This window comes from Ovis canadensis, chromosome 3, assembly GCF_042477335.2.
Source record: "Ovis canadensis isolate MfBH-ARS-UI-01 breed Bighorn chromosome 3, ARS-UI_OviCan_v2, whole genome shotgun sequence".
Lineage (NCBI taxonomy): Eukaryota > Metazoa > Chordata > Mammalia > Artiodactyla > Bovidae > Ovis > Ovis canadensis.
The window spans coordinates 119933801-119951569 of NC_091247.1; positions in this window are offsets into that span (position 1 = coordinate 119933801).

Here is a 17769-nt window from a genome sequence, read left to right on the forward strand (position 1 = left end):
AGCAATTTTTAAATTATAAATTTAAGGTATGACAAATTTAGGCAATGTTATAAATTATGATAAAATTTTAGAGTATAAATATTCCAACTACTTATTCAGTGTTTACTTGATAACATTTCCATAAATGCCTTATTATTTTTTACCTTTTACCCACCCCTGTTGTGATTCTTGGTAATCTTAATGTTCTTGCTTGCCCATTGATTTTGGGTTGGCCATGTGACTTCCTTTGGCAGTGAAATGATGGTTCCATGAAAATGTATGGACTCTGAGGTGAAGCCACAAGGAACATTAATTAGTTTCTCTCATCCTTCTTGGAGATTCTTCTACCCATAAATGATAAGCACTGACTCTGGGTATATGGTAGACTAGAATGAAGAAATACATGGTCCCAACCCTAATCTTAAATTTGAAATAGAGCCTTCCAGCTCATCTGTAGAGCTATAAGCATGAAATAAATTGTTGCTTTAAGCCATGGAGATTTGATGGTACTAATAAAGCATACGTCAGAAGAAATCTGACAAATACAGATAGTTAACTCACTCTTTCACAAGTCTATCTTTGCATGAGGATGATGAAGAGAAAGAAATTAAGCTGATATAAATTAAGCTGTGCTAGATGCTACTTTAGGTATATAACACATATTATCTCATTTATAGTACAGCTCAGTGATTACAATCTTAAAAAGTTCAATTCCAAGATTTATCACTTACTACCTGTTTGTCCTTGGCAGTTACTTAATATCGTGCTGCCCAGATTCCCTGTTTGATATATAAAAAAAAAAAAACAAAAAACACCAGTCTCTGTCTCATTGGTTTTCTTATGGTTTATATGAGATTTTAAAAATACTAGAAAAAATAGTCTAATACATAATAAGTACTCACCAAATGTTAGCTGGTATTACATGAATACCCTTTATCATAGGCCAATGGGACAAGTTTTGTTAAGTCAGTTTTAAGGACTAAAAAAAAAAAAGAGGATAAGTAATATTATCAGTGCAATCCACTCCAGTACTGTTGCCTGGAAAATCCCATGGACAGATGAACCTGATAAGTTACAGTCCATGGGGTCGCAAAGAGTTGGACACGATTGAGCGACTTCATTTTCACTTTTCACTTTCACTTACGTGGTTTCAAACTCAGGTTTGCTTAATTATTGTCTTTCCTGGTGGTTCAGATGGTAAAGAATCTACCTGAAATGCAGGAGACCCATGTTTGATCTCTGGGTAGGGAAGATTCCCTGGAGAAGGGAATGGCTACCCATGCCAGTATTCTTGCCTGGAAAATCCCAAGGACAGAGAAACCTGGTGGGCTACAGTCCATTGGGTTGCAAAGAGTTGGACATGACTGAGTGACTAACACTAACACTTGCTTAATTTTAAAGTTCATACTTACTACATAGATCTCTGATCTAGAAATCACCCCTACAAATCCTACATTTAATAAAAATCTATTAAGGCTTTTGCTGTTGTTTGATGCTATGTTGCTCTTGGGCCAATGTATCTAATTATTTCAATATGCTTTAAACCAGTGGTCCCCAACTTTTCTGGCAGCAAGAATCTGTTTCATGGAAGACAATTTTTCCAGGGACCATAGGGGTGGTTGGTTTTGGGATAATTCAAGCATATAACATTTATTGCATACCCTATTTCTATTATTATTCTATATGGTTCCTCCTCATATCAGGCATTAGATCCCAGGGTTTTGGGACCCCTGCTCTAAAATATATGGAAAAAAAATAACTAAGAAGATGAGGAACAATTCCTTTGAGAAAATGTAAAAGGAAATAATGTTTCATCTGAGGAAAAAGGGGGAAGGAGAAACGTGGATACTCTCTCTAATGATATACAGCATTTTAAGAACTTTTGTGTTTTTTTTTTTAATATACAAAGGTAAAGCATGTCATAAACTCCAGTATACTCATACCCCAAATTTAAAAATGAATGGTTTTTAGGCATATTATAATTCAGAAGCTAATTAGAAGATGTAATAAAACACGTTAATTGCACTTTGCTATGGATATAACAGAATTTCACTATATATTGCTGTGTGAAGAATTGCCTCAAGCCTTTGTGGCATAAAACAACAAACATTTATTACCTTACAGTGCCTCTGGATTTATTATTTGAGCTCAGCTTTGTTGGGCGCCTGTATGTTAAGTTCTCTGATATTTCAGTCAAGCTGTCATTTGTGGTCTCATCTGAAGGCTCAAGTGGGCAAAGGTTTTTTGTTTTTTTTGTTTAACTCAGTAGTGTGGTTGTTGATAGGATCAAGTTGTCAATTGATCAGAAGTCAATTGTTTGATGGCTTGTTTGCAGGAGATTTTTCTCATTTCAGATGGCAGAATTTAGTTCCTTAACATTTGCCAGCCAGAGAACTTCTTTATTCCCTTGCCTCATGGTTCTTGCAATAGTATAGCTTGTCATAGTGTAACACATTGTGGACAAATGAGGGAAAGAACAAAAAAGAAGAGTTACCCAAGGTGGAGGCCATAGGCCTTTTACAGCCTAATCTCAGAAATGAAATTCTTGTTACTCTTGCTGTATCTTACTAGGTAGAAGTAAGTAACTAAGTCTAACCCACGCACGAGGGTTAGAGTGCAGGGATATCAGGAAGCAGGATGTTGGCCCCATCTTAGGTGAGGTATAACTTTAAAGTCTAAGATGTCCAAGACACCAGGTCTGTAAGTACGGGCAGTAAGCATTAATGAAAAATTCTTCTCTGACGTAAACGGTAGCAGTGTGATTGGCAAGTGACAACAGGATTCTGGACATGGTTATAGAGTCTACATTCTCAAAGCTCTTTAAGAGGATATCATTATTTATCTTAAATCAACCAGACCAGTGTTTTTCAATCGGTGATCTACAAAATCCTTGGGTGTTTACAAGTATTTTCAGGGTTCTCAACTTTTAGAAACGTGAGGTTTATAAAATCTATTATATTTTTATGGAAAAATTTATACAGCTAAATCTAAAAAAAAAGTTAAATGAATCACTGAATGAAGGAATAAGTGAAACTTACTTATTTGTCTGTTAGACATGCTGATATGATGGTATAATTTAGGAGTCTTTGCTCTGATATTAGTCCTAGGAAGAAGGAGATTCTCCTTGATTGAAAACTAATCCTCATTACTATATACCCACTTACAAATTTTCCACGGACTAGAATATCTAGCAATTGACACTGTATTTTTAATACTAATTTTCTGTACGCATTTCTATAAGTTTTCTTTCAAATTATATTGACATTTTAGTTATATTTGAATGACATAATGATTTTCTATGAATTGTGAATCGATAAGTTTTACATTCAGGCCTCAGTTGTGTTTTCCCGATGATTGATGACGTTGTGAAGTTAGGTTTTTACTTTCCAGTGCGAAATCAATTTTTCGACTTGAGTAACCTGCAAATGTAATGAGTTTGGAAAAGTCTTTTCTGGTTTCCTGCTGAGATTCCATTAGCTGCATTTAGAGACTGCTATGTACACAGATGCACAGTACCAATGGAGTGCTGTGTTTCTGTAGTTGCTCCAAACTACTCAGTGACATAAAGTTTGAATGAGTGTTCTGAAATTACAGCCTTTGGAGAGCCTTAAAAGCCTGGGAACAAATGGTGTAGTGTCAATTAGTGTAGCTGTCTTCAAATCTGGGATTTTATTCTCTAGAGTAAATGTTTTACTTGGGAAACATGCAGAAATACTAGGCTTCTAGTACCCACTGAATTCTCCAACTAAAAATATTCCTAAAATGTCTATGTTGAGAGGAAGTTAACTAATTCTTCATTGTTTTTTTTTTTGGGGGGGGTGGATATTCAACAATGCCAAAGCAAAATATATGTACTGCATTTCATAAACTAGAAGGAAATTAGTATTAAACTTTATTTGCAAGTTTCAATATTTTAACATGAATATTTTATTCACTTTGCCATGTTCTTTAGTGTAAATTAATTTAAAAATATTTGAAGTTGAGTCATTCAAGGGTTTTACAAGTAGCATTGATAGGAAATGTTATAATTACCATAAGAGGAAATTTAATAAGTGAAACATCAAATCTGTGCAGTCATGATAAGTGGATTTTGCATAAGTTTTTTTCTCCCATCTCTTTTTAAGGCTTTCTCTCTTTGATTATTGCATCCTCATGACACCAATATGTGTTTAAAAGCAAAATAAATTATTTGATCAATTAGTCTCCTTGTTTACATAATGATAAAATATTCCACCGATGGTTTTTTTTCCACAGAATTTCTGAAATCACTAGTAGTCTCCATCCCATATGGTATTCACAGACTTAGAATGTTCAAAAAAACTGTTCCAAAGTTGACAAAAGGAAAGTCAATTTAGTACCTCTGAGGGGAAAAATAAATCTAGTGCAAAGCATACAACAAGAAGGAAAACTTGTGAAGAAATAATGTTAAAATATCCAGAGGTGAGAGCAGAGAGAAAATTGTATGTGACCTTGCATTATCCATCCAACTGACGCAGGACTGCACAAAGTGCCATTGAGTTTTCCCACTGGACACAACTCCCATCATGTTATCTATTAGGGAGGTGATAGACTTTCTCCTTATGCTACCTTCGTGAGAAACCCCCTCGGGTTTTAAATTCAGCCCTGGACAACTCCGTATTAGAGGAACAGACCAAAGGTTTAAACACATACACACACAACACAACACATTGTATGAAATATCTTAAGATCCTGGGGCTGACAGGGACCTAGAAAGGTCATTTAATCTCCCAGCTTGCCTCTGGGTGTGATTGTGTTTAAACCACTGAATCTCCTTTGAGAAAGTAAACTGTATATTTCAGATGTATATTTGGCTTAATTAACCTAAAATTGGGCTTCCCTAGTAGCTCAGATGGTAAAGCATCTGCCTGCAATGCAGGAAACCCCAGTTTGATTCCTGGGTCAGGAAGTTCCCTGGGGGAAGAATAGGCTGCCCAATTCAGTATTCTTGGGCTTCCCTGGTGGCCCAGACAGTAAAGAATCCACCTACAATCCAGGAGACTGGGGTTTGATCCCTGGGTTGGGAAGATTCCCCTGGAGAAAGGTGTGGCAACCCTCTCCAGTCTTCTTGCGGGCTGCAGACATTAGGATTGCAGAGTCTGACATGACTGAGCCACTGACACACAGAACCTAAAATCATTAGACTAAAACTTTTTTGTAAACATTAAAAAAAGTTACATTGAACAAGGTTTAGGTTTAAAGCTCCATGAATTTTTACAGATAAATGCACCAGTGGGATTACAACCCAAATCAAATAAAATACCACATTATCTGCATTACAGAGGCTTTTATCAATCCCTTACAATTCAGTGTTTCCCCACCACCCCACAAATACACTAAATGTGTCTTTATATACCTATTAGTTTTTATAATTATTTATATACATACCATTATATACTTTATTTATATACATATTAATTTGTTTTCCTATGGTTGAACTTAATATAAACTTAATTACATATATTGGTCTTTGTTTTGGGGTGTTTTGTTCAATATTACATAATTCCATTTTGACTAAAGAAATTTTTGGTTCTATCATATTCCATTGTATGAAAATAGTATAATTTAGCCATTCTACTGTGGATAAATTTTTTTCCATTTTATTATGAACAAAGTTATTTTGAGCATCCTTATGTAATTGTTTGCTCAAGCTATGTGTGCATTTCTTTTGGGGAAATACATAAGAGAGGGATTGTTAGATCACAGTATATCTATATAATCACACACACATGATTAGTTTCAGTAGCATCAAACTCTTTTTCAATTTATACCATAATTATCAGTGTTTAAGAATTTCTGTTCTTTTACAGTCTTACCACTATTGGTTTTACCAGTTATTTTAAAATCATAGCCATTCTGGGAGTGTATAAATATATCTCATTGAAGTTCCAACTTGCACTTTCTTGGTTACTAATGCCCTGGAAGTCATTCCATGACAGTTAATTAAAGATGAAAAGAGAGAGAGAGAGAGAAAGTAGGATTGCATGAAGATGCAGTTATTGGGAAGACCTGGAACTGATGTTACTTCTCCATGTATTGTGTTGGTCAAAATTTAATTTGGCTACAGGAGTTCCATTAACTGTAAGATGTTATAATTTTGTTGATTAGATGGAGACCACAGATTTGAACACCTAGGTAGTCTCTCATACTAAAAAGTGATCTATAGAAAGGTTTTAGCAAGCAAGGCATCTCAGTATCATTATTAAATCAGCTTATCTTGACTGTCTCCCTAATAAAATCCAAAGCCATGTCTGTGCTTACCATTTATTTCTGATTTTGATACTGTGTATACATATGTGTATGTGTGTGTGTATATATATATATATATACACATATATATAATGAATTGATACCATCTAACCTTTGTTAAATTGAATTCATCTCCTATATATTTTGTTATATTGATTTCTCATTTTTTTAAAATAGAATCTCAGAGTTGAAAAAGACCACAGAGGTCATCTGGTACAATCCTCATCCAATGCATAAATCCCCTCCAGCTGGTTAAACTCATTTTTAATTCCAAAGCTATTCTCCAAGCTTCTAGTCATTTCATCAGCAAACTTAATTAACAGGGACTCTATTGACTCATGAGGCCAGCTTAACAAAATTAATAAATATATAATTTGGCTGACTGCACAGTGAGGTGAAAGATTTGGGAGTAATGTGAATTATTTCAATGCCTGTAATGCCTTTCACAACATTACCAAGCAATATTAGATAATCCTAAATTCACTTTGCTGAGAAAAATTTATCTAGTTACAACAGCATGCTATGTGGAGATCAAAAATATTGTGCTTGTAAGTAAAATGTGCTAGATGGGCAAATTAACATTTCAGATGAACTAGATGAGGCAAATAACTTTTAAATCAGTAACTTTATTAAGTTTTTCTTGAAGAATATGCCATTTTAAAAAGTTACCGTGACTATGGATCAAGCTGAAAATCTGAGGTGCCACAGCTTGTATAAACTGCAATGTGAAAAATATTTCCTGGGCTTGTGCAGTTCACAAACATTTGATCCTAACCAGTATAAAACTCCAGTCATGTATAAAACTCAACAAAGAGTAAAATAAAAAATTTGAGTTTGTATTATATAAAATTTCAAATTTAATTATGGTAACAAAGATGCCATTGAAAATACTTGACATCTAATTATAAGGCAAACTGGGTAACTTTATTTCATATTAATGAAAGTGTTTCCTTTTTCATTAGCATTATGAGTTTTCATAGGTCATACCATATCCAGTGAAGATGTCTGATTGATCAACTGAGTATGAAAACTTGTTTCTCTACAGAGGCACAATCAAACCCACACTGTGATGGACAATAGCTATCATAAATTACCTAAGATGCAGATTATAATAATGAAAAAATATTTTATCAACTTTGAAGTTTCTTATTGGTAGAGTGAATTTTTGATGGATTCAAAATGACTTTTGCAGACACAAAAGATTATTCAGAGGTCAAATTTAATTTTTAAAATATATATTTCATCTTAAAGAAGCTAAATCTTAAAAATTTAAGCTTACTTTACAGCTATTTCTATTCTGTTTGAAGTCTAGCAAATGAGAGCAATCACTTATAAGATTTGTTATTAATACATAGTCTCCTTCCTAAACTTGAAAAATTAAGAATTATTATAAAAATTATAATTATAAACTTGTACAGTATTAAATTTCTTCTTTATGTAGTTTAGTTCCCTATAGATAAGTCTTCTAATCGATTACAATTAATTTAAGAGAGTCTCCACATGGACCATTTTTATAGGGTAACTTTCTTAGATAATGAATATTACTTACTGAACAGAGATTTAAACCAGGAAGACAACTTGAAGATGTTCAGAACCAGAGGGGCTTGTTTGTTTGTTTGTAATATCCTTTTGACAGCTCTAATGAAACCCTACTTACAGCCCACAGCCTTCGAAATTTACAGAGAATACTAGTTAGGTAGCACAAAAAGGAACGTTTGTGCCTTATTGTTGCCAAAATGCCACTGGTTTCATATAACTAGTGAATTTTCTAAAGTATTCAGCTCTGAATGCTTTATTTTCTTTTTTATCTGTTAGAATCTTTCCCAAGATAATAAAACAGTATCTTATGTGCTCAGTGTCTCAGTCACATTCAACTCTTTTGCGATCCCCTGGACTATAGCCCGCCAGGCTCCTCTGTCCGTGGGATTCCCCAGGCAGGAACACTGGAGTGGGTTGCCATTCCCTTCTCGAGAGGATCTTCCCCACCCGGGGACTGAACCCGTGTCTCTTTTGTCTCTTGCACTGCAGGAGGACTCTTCACTGCTGAGCCATCAAGGAAGTAAACAGTACCTTGTGTGTGTGCTTAGTCGCTCAATCCTGTCCAACTCTTTGAGACCCCATGGATTGTAGCTCACCAGGCTCCTCTGTCTATGCAATTCTCCAGGCAGGAATACTGGAGTGGGTAGCCATTCCCTTCTCCAGTGGATCTGCCCAGCCCAGGGATGGAACCTGGGTCTCCCACACTGCAGGCGGATTCTTTACTGTCTGAGCTGCCAGGGAAGCCCAAACAGTATCTTACTGAATTTTAAATATTTTTTATTAACATACCTGTGCCTTATAGTCCCAGCTTTTAAAGTCATTATACTGAACTATAAAATTAAACATTTTGAATTAATTTTATGTATATCTGATCTACTAATTTCTTATTGTATGCCTAAGGTTAGAGTAAGGTAGATTACAGAGTAATGATAGAGAAATGAAGTCACTCTTGGTCATCAAAACTTCCCAGTTACTATTCTTGGATTCCCTGGTATTTCATCTCTCTTATTGCTCCAGGTATATATTCCAACCAGGGAAGGCAATGGCACCCCCACTCCAGTACTCTTGCCTGGAAAATCTCATGGACCGAGGAGGCTGGTAGGCTGCAGTCCATGGGGTGGCTAAGAGTCAGACATGACTGAGCGACATCACTTTCACTTTTCACTTTCATGCATTGGAGAAGGAAATGGCAACCCACTCCAGTGTTCTTGCCTGGAGAATCCCAGGGACAGGGAGCCTGGTGGGCTGCTGTCTATGGGGTCACACATAGTTGGACACGACTGAAGCGATTTAGCAGCAGCAGCAGCAGCAGCAAATCTTGCAACAAACTTTTATAAAGTAGTATAAGTTTTATATCACAGTAGCTCAGTGGTAAAGAATCTGCCTGCATTGGAGATCCCTAAGTTGAGAAGATCCCCTGGGTCAGGAAGATCCCCTGGAGAAGGAAGGACAACCCACTCCAGTATTTTTGCCTGGGAAATCCCACAGACAGAGGAGCCTGGGTGGGCTGCAGTCCATGGGATTGCAAAAGAGTTGAACGTTACTTAGTGACTACTGCTGCTACTGCCGCTAAGTTGCTTCAGTCGTGTCCAACTCTGTGCGACCCCACAGACGGCAGCCCACCAGGCTCCGCCATCCCTGGGATTTTCCAGGCAAGAGTAAACCAACAACAAAAAGTAGTAGCTAGAACACATCCACAAAGTATACTCAAACCCTCCCTGTTTATTCAGGGAAAACATCATACCAAAGCTCAGTCTGAGGGATTTCCTAGCAGTCCATTGGTTAAGAATTTGCTTTCCAATGCAGAGGGTGTGGGGTTTGATCCCTGGTCAGAGAGCTAAGATTCCATATGCCTTGTGAACAAAAAACATTAAACAAAAGAAGAAGAAGCAATATTATAACAAATTCAAAAGAATTTTGAAATGGTTCACATCAAATAAAAGTCTTAAACATGTGAATTGAATCGCCAGTCTATGTCTGACGCAGAATGCAGCATGCTTGGGGCTGGTGCATGGGGATGACCCAGAAAGATGTTATGGGGAGGGAGGTGGGAGGGGGGTTCATGTTTGGGAATGCATGTAAGAATTAAAGAATTTAAAATGTAAAAAATAAAAAACTAAAAATAAAAAACTAAAAAAAAAAAAAAAAAAGTCTTAAACACACACACAGAAAGAAAACAAAACTCAGCTTGAGCAGAGACCAAACAGAACAAGGGAACATATTCCATGCAGCTGCAGTAACCTGGATTCATCTAAAAACAGACTTCAGAGTACCTGCAATCTTGCATTTCAAACTAGAGTACTTCCAGATGACAAATCACAGAAGCATGTCAATGAATTTTCACAGCTGTAGGACCACCAAAGCGCATTTCAGTTCAATGCCAAATTTTCCTGAATATTAAGAGGCAAATAGTTTTGAGTGTGTACACTTTTGAAAGGTATTTTAATGCATGCCAGTTCAGTTCAGTTGCTCAGTCGTGTCCGACTCTTTGTGACCCCATGAATCACAGCACGCCAGGCCTCCCTGTTCATTACCAACTTCTGGAGTTCACTCAGACTCACGTCCATCGAGTCAGTGATGCCAACCAATATGCAAAGTCAGTAGAATCCCACTTTACTATGTCAGCCAATTTCATAGATATGATTTGACAGTGGGTTCTTTTATAATACTAGGAATTCCATGGGACAGTTGTATTAGTGTGAATAGAGTATACTGTTTTAGAATAAGCAACACATAATAATTATGGCATTATCTGAATTGAATTGATGCTGAATTGATGCTTTTGGATTGTGATGCTGGAGAAGACTCTTGAGAGTTCCTTGGACTGCATAGAGATCAAACTAGTCAATCCTAAAGGAAATCAACCCGAATATTAATTGGAAGGACTGATGCTGGAGCTGAAGCTCCAATACTTAGGCCACCTGATACAAAGAGCCAACTCATTTGGAGAGACCCTGATGCTGGGACGGACTGTAAGCAGGAGGAGAAGGGGGTGACAGAGGATAAGATGGTTGGATGGCATCACTGACTCCATGGACATGAGTTTGAGCAAACTCTGGGAGTTGGTGATGGACAGGGAAGCCTGGCATGCTGCAGTCCATGGGGTCTCAAAGAGTAGGACACGACTGAGCAACTGAACAACAACAACAAATGGGATGGAATAGCTATAATAACTGCTTATTGAAGCTATCATATTGCAAGACTATTTTAATATTTTATCACCTTTTAAATCGGTCTAATTTTTATTTTTATTTCAATTACTTACAGAAAAACTTGATTCTCAAGTATCTACTCATCTTTTTGTTGCAGTTACTTTAGATCAGATCATTTGTTTACTGTTGTATTGCTTAATTCCACTTTCTCAGTGAGAATACCAATTAGTCCAAGGTTGTGATTTAGTTGCACCCATAGTTTACCATTTTACTATACCTTATTTTGAAAATATGTGTTAATTTGCAATGGTAATTAAGGGATGAGGAAACTAAACAATGTTAGAAGTATGAGAACAGATTTTCTAAAACAAATAATTTATCAAAAGATTCAAAGGACCATTAAATTATTAAGATAACAGCAAAGAAGTTACTGTCATCATTCTAATTGTAACATGTGACTTGATGGTAGGTGGTAATAAATGGGCGAGAAGTAGTAGGATATATTTAATGCTTATTTAAACGATGAACACAAAAAACGAAATGTCATCCCCCTGAGCAAAAATTGTGTAAATTCACCTCTTTTTTATAGTTTGTACATGATCATGAATTGAAATGAATATCACTAAAAGATTTTACAAAGTAAATGAGAAAAGTGCTGTGTGTGTAAGATACAATAAAATAATAACTTGATCAAACCAACAAATAAAACTTGTTTGAATCTTATTTCAGGGTCAGTTTTAGAACTACCTAAGAAGAGGTTAGAGCTTCCCTGGTGGCTCAGACAGTAAAGAATCCACCTGCAATGCAGGGATACCTGGATGTGATCCCTGGGTTGGGAAGATCCCCTGGAGAAGGGCATGGCAACCCATTCCAGGTTTCCTGGAGAATTCATGGACAGAAAAGCCTGGCGATCTACAGTCCATGGGGTCACAGAGTCGGACGGGACTTCACAACTAAGCACGGCACAAGAAGGTTAAGTTCTAGACTAGTCTATGAGATTACCTTTGCAGGTAGTGATTACTATAATTCTTATTAACCCTTTAAAGAAATGGACAAAAATATTTGGGTCAAAAAGAAGCAGCAAAACTAAAAATATCGAGTGCTTGTTAAACAATGCTCTCTAATTACAATTTAAATGTAGTAAAAAACATAGTTACAAATGTGATTCTGAATCTTTATTTACATTTGGGTTACACTATTAATATAAATTACTTATCCATTTCATATATTTATATTTTTATAATGATATATGTGAAAACATGAAAATTTAAAGAATGATGGATGATAAATTATGTGATGAAAAAAGATAGGTCATGTAAAGATGACATTGATTCTTTAAAAAATTTATTTACTGAAAAAAAAAGACCGAATTTTCGTAAAAAGATTGGAATGGTAACTAACATTAAGGTCATTCAGTTCAGTTCAGTTCAGGCACTCAGTCCTGTCTTTCTCTTTGTGACCCCATGGACTGCAGCACGCCAGGCCTCCCTGTCCATCATCAGCTCCCTGAGCTTGCTCAAACTCATGTCCATTGAGTTGGTGAGGCCATCCAACCATCTCATCCTCTGTCATCCCCTTCTCCTCCCGCCATCACTCTTTCCCAGTATCAGGGCCTTTTCAAATGAGTTAGCTCTTTGCATTAGGTGGCCAAAGTATTAGAGTTTCAGCTTCAGCATCAATCCTTCCAGTGAATATTCAGGACTGATTTCCTTTAGGATGGACTGGTTGGATCTCCTTGCATATCAAGGACTCTCAAGAGTTTTCTCCAACACCACAGTTCAAAAGCATCAATTCTTCAGTGCTCAGCTTTCTTTATAGTCCAGTTCTCACATCCATACATGACTACTGGAAAAACCATACCCTTGGCTACATGGACCTTTGTTGGCAAAGTAACGTCTTTGCTTTTTAATATGCTGTCTAGTTTGGTCATAACTTTTCTTCTAAGGAGTAAGCGTCTTTTAATTTCATGGCTGCAGTCACCATCTGCAGTGATTTTGGAGCCCCTAAAAATAAAGTCTGCCACTGTTTCCACTGTTTCTCCATCTATTTTCCATGAAGTGATGGGACCAGATGTCATGATCTTCGTTTACTGAATGTTGACTTTTAAGCCAACTTTTTCACTCTCTTCTTTCACTTTCATCAAGAGGCTCTTTAGTTCTTTGCTTTCTGCCATAAGGGTGGTGTCATCTGCATATCTGAGGCTATTGATATTTCTCTCAGCAGTCTTGATTCAAGTTTGTGCTTCATCTAGATCAGCATTTCTCATGATGTACTCAGTATATAAGTTAAATAAGCAGGGTGACAATATACAGCCTTGAGGTACACCTTTTCCTATTTGGAACCAGTCTGTTGTTCCATGTCCATTTCTAACTGTTGCTTCCTGACCCGCATATAGATAAGATCATTGTGTATCTTCTTTACTTTTCTTCTTCAAAATTGTCTGACTATTCCTGTCTCTCTGCATCTTCTCTTTGTTTTAAAAATCAATTTGTCATATGTCACAAAAAAGTCTAGAATTTTAATTGAGATTTCATTGAAATCATATATAAATTTGAAGGAAATTGACATTTTTGCATTATTGATTTTTCCGATCTATGAAAATCCCTCCAACTCTTTTGGCATTCTATAGTATCTCTCAATAATATTTTATAGTTTTGTATATAAACTGGTTTTCTGTATTTTCTTTCTTTTACTCTCCTTACTTAATCTTATTATATTCTACAAACTTATCTATCTCCAACTAGTCTTCTCCTTAGCTTGTCTAATCTGCTGTTAATTCTACCTACTAAGTTATTTTTGATATTTATTGTGTTCTTTAGTGCCGGGAGCCAGCACGAAGAGTCCCGCCCTTTGCAAAGGTCATGAGGTTAAGGGGCCCAATAGGCAAAGGAGAGTCAGGCCTTTAGGGAGCCTTGCTGGATCTGCTCGTACATCTGCCCCAAAACCAGAGTCTGCCTGCTTTACTGTGTTATGCTTTCCACCTACTCTTCTGACATTAGCAGGGGGCTGTCCCCCCATCACCTTTTTCTGGAAAAAGTTAATTTAGAGCTTTTAGATAATAAGTCTCCTGGGCATAATAAGAATGTTTCAATCCAAAAACCCCTCTGATGGCTTTCTAGCCTGCCTGTTGGACTCGTATAGCTGTGCGTGTGATTGTTTGAGGCCTCCCGACTGGGAGAGGTACAAGAAGCTTAAAACAACCTAGGAATGTAGGGGCTTCTGAGGAGTCAAAATCATTAGAATAGGACTGATTAAGGGTTTCATTTGTTGAGCCAATACTTGCTGCCAAATTTTCATATCTTTTATTTGTTGATATAGTTGATATGTAGAAAAAACAGATAGTAGCCCTGGCATTAGCAACATTAAATCTTTGAGTTAAGTACTTTCTTTGTTATAACCCACTGCACCTTTGTTCTACAGGAATGTAACTTTATTTATACTTTGAGGGTGATGCAGATTAAAGGAAAAACACTTCAAGGGAAAAAGAGTTTTCTGGTTGATAGATATTTATCTGGGAAAAGAGCCATAAAAATGTTAACAGGCCTCCTGGCCAGAAGATGATGTAAAACCACCTAAGATCTTTTGTATATGGAAAGGTATGCAAAAGGAAAGCCTGGTCTCAATGAGGGTCAGGACTGCTGCCCCTGCATAACTCTGCATATTCCATTATTTCTTTGTGTACAACTTGGGGTATATAAGCTGCTTTTGAAAATAAAGTTGTGGGTCTGGCACCGATGCTTGGCTCCCCCATGTCGTTCTTTTCTCCCTTTTCTGGCTGAATTCCCATCTGGAGCACAGAGGCTCTCCATGTCTACTTATTTGCCCTGGTTTCTAAGACCCACGCGAGAGGGAGCCCAAGGCGGGTCACCCTCCACTATTCAAGCAGGCACCGGTGGCCTACGCAGACGGTGCAAACTCCTTGTCTCGGAGTTTTATTGGTTCTCCATGTAAACCAAGTTTAGCCTCTTTTCTATTCAGCCTCTTTCTCACTAATTTTCCTACTACACTATTCTTTCCTAATCTTTCTTTATGTTTCTAATAAATAAGTGTTTCCTTGCCGACTCCATCCCTGCTTCGAATTACCCTGGATCCACCGGGGCTGGACCCTGGCATTTTAGCTCTTGGTTTCCATGGTTTCCATAGTAATTCTTCATAGATCCTGGTTATGTGACGACATTAACCATATTACCACCACCACCACCCCAATATTATTAAATATTTTAATTTTAGCTATCTCAAAGTCGAAGTCTGATATCTTTAAGCTCAGAATCTTGACTTTTAAAAGTCTTGACTGTAATAATTCATATGTCAAATGTAGTGTAGTCTATTGCTGTATCAAATTATTTGTGATAGCATGCTGAAAATTATATATGAAAAATTATAGATACAATTTGAATCTTTTGAAGGTCTTATGTTTCTTCACTGAGGATTTCCTCTGGCCTGTAGCAGGAGTTAGATTTGGAAAAATCATTGAAGTCTATCATAGGTTAAATTGTCTTTCTGTCATTGTGAAGATTGTATCTGATTCTCCATTAATTCTTTGGTGTAGCCATTTAAGAACCCAACTGAAAATTTGAGAATTTCACCAGGTTCCCTCCTCATTGATAGACTCTAGTTTTTCTTTTCTTTCCAGGCTTTTGAAACTGTTCAACCTACCTAGTGGCTCATCCATCACTGATGAAAATGTGTTAAATGCCAGACTGCCCCTCTGCACTTCTCATCAGCATCTTAAGTACAAACTAGGGTGCTCTATTTGCTTTCTCATTTTTTCAAAAAGGTGTTTTTAATGTGTAATATCCATCTTTTCCTGTTGCTACTGGTGAGAGGATTGTTCTGATGCAAACTAGTTCATTATAGCCAGAATTAAAAGTGGTGCTTTTAGCTCTTCATTTCAGATTTCAAGGAATATTTATGTGAGACAGTCTCCATGACTAATCAATGGTTCCTGGATACTCATAGCAATAATATGTAACTTATCTCCTTACAAGAAGATGTACATAAAACTGTCAACTACTGGTGATCTGTGTTGTCGATATATCTTGCTTTCAGTCACACTCTAGGCATCCCTTCTATGTGATCATATAAATCTCTAGCCACATTTCCCCTCACATACTGAATTTTATTGTGTTTAAAATAATATCAATTTTAAAGAATAAAATTTTATATATCATAGTTTTCTGAAAAAATACTATGAGTTATAATTATTATATCGAAGATATAAAAATGCCTCCTGATTTAAAAAATGCCAATATGTTAATAATATGAAACTATAGGAAATATAAAACTACATTTAATTTCATAAAATAGGAAAAAGTTTTTTTAAATTAAACTTAGGATATCAAAATATTGGAAAACAAAGAAATAAAAAATTGCCTGTCATAAAAATCTGATACATAGTGTAGGTTTTTATTAATTCAGTCACATTTTTTACAGTTGATGATAAACTAAAAAGCATTATTAGCTAATGAAATAGACATGAACTTTAAAAAAATTATTTAATGATAATTAATGTAAAATCTTTGTGTTTTGAAATATATACACAAACATATATTATGGAATAGGGCCCAAGATGTTTTAAATACTACATACTGAAAGTTCTTTTGTGAAGGATATGAGAAATACTGATTATGTGTAATGGATTAATTTTGAATCTTTTTAGAAATTCTTTAAAATTATGATCCTTTAATATGTATCAAGTGGTGGCTAGTCAAACATTATTATATCCCCCAATGAATGAAAATTTGTCTGAATGAATGAGGATACTATAAGCATATATATATACACACATACCCACTATATATATATATAAAATTTTAGTTTTTAATTTTCATTAATTCAGCACATGTTTAGTACCAGTGCACCAACCAATATAACGAATGCTGAAATAGCTGAAATAACAATTCTCACTTTATTACCTGGTGCTGGTGGTATAGATTTTGCTCCCAAGTATGTAACACATGGAACAATCAAGGTGTTAATATCTGTTTAGAAAATCATATAATAAAGAGTACTATAGCAAAAAAGAAAAACAAACAAACAAACCAAGATGGTAAAGGTATAATTCCATAGAAGATACTCTAGTTCTCCACTGGGAGGTAAAATTCACTGGGCAAACATGTTAGATTTCCAGAGTTCTAATCTCTTGACGGCAAAGAGATATGAGAAAGCATTGCCTATTCAGTATGAAATTGTTTGATCTGGCTAAAAGATTAGAATGTCTGAGAGTGAGAACTAGAAGTTAGCATTAGAGGGATTATCACAAGCCAGCTTCAGTTTTAAGACAAGGGATTGAGAATTTACCGCATAGACTTAGTGAGTCTGTTGAAGAGTAGCAAGAGGTGACCACATATATGCTGGGATATGGCAGGTGTTTTCCAAGAGGTGCTGATAGTAGAATTTGGCCCATGTGGCAGCAGTCTTCTATTCAAGGGAGAATCCTTCTGAAACTGTTGACTTCCTTATCATCTTTGGCTTTGTTATAAGAGCTAGCATCAATTAAGGGCTTCATAAGTGCCAGGCATAGTTCAAAGTGTTTTACACATATAAGCTCATCTGTTTGCCATAACAATCCAGTGGGGTAGCCCCCATTCTTTCTTATCCCACTTAACAGATGAGGACAGGCCGCAGGAAATTATATAAGTTGTCCATATTCACATAATTTGAAAATGTTGAATCTGGCATTCAATAGACATTATAGCTCCAAAGCTTGAATTCACAAGCCTGGACACTTGCTACTCCATGGAAGTTCACTAGCTGTATCACTTCTGACATATTCACTGGCATTTTTGAAAGTTGTGTGAAATATAACATTTCAGGCCCTGCCTAGACTTGC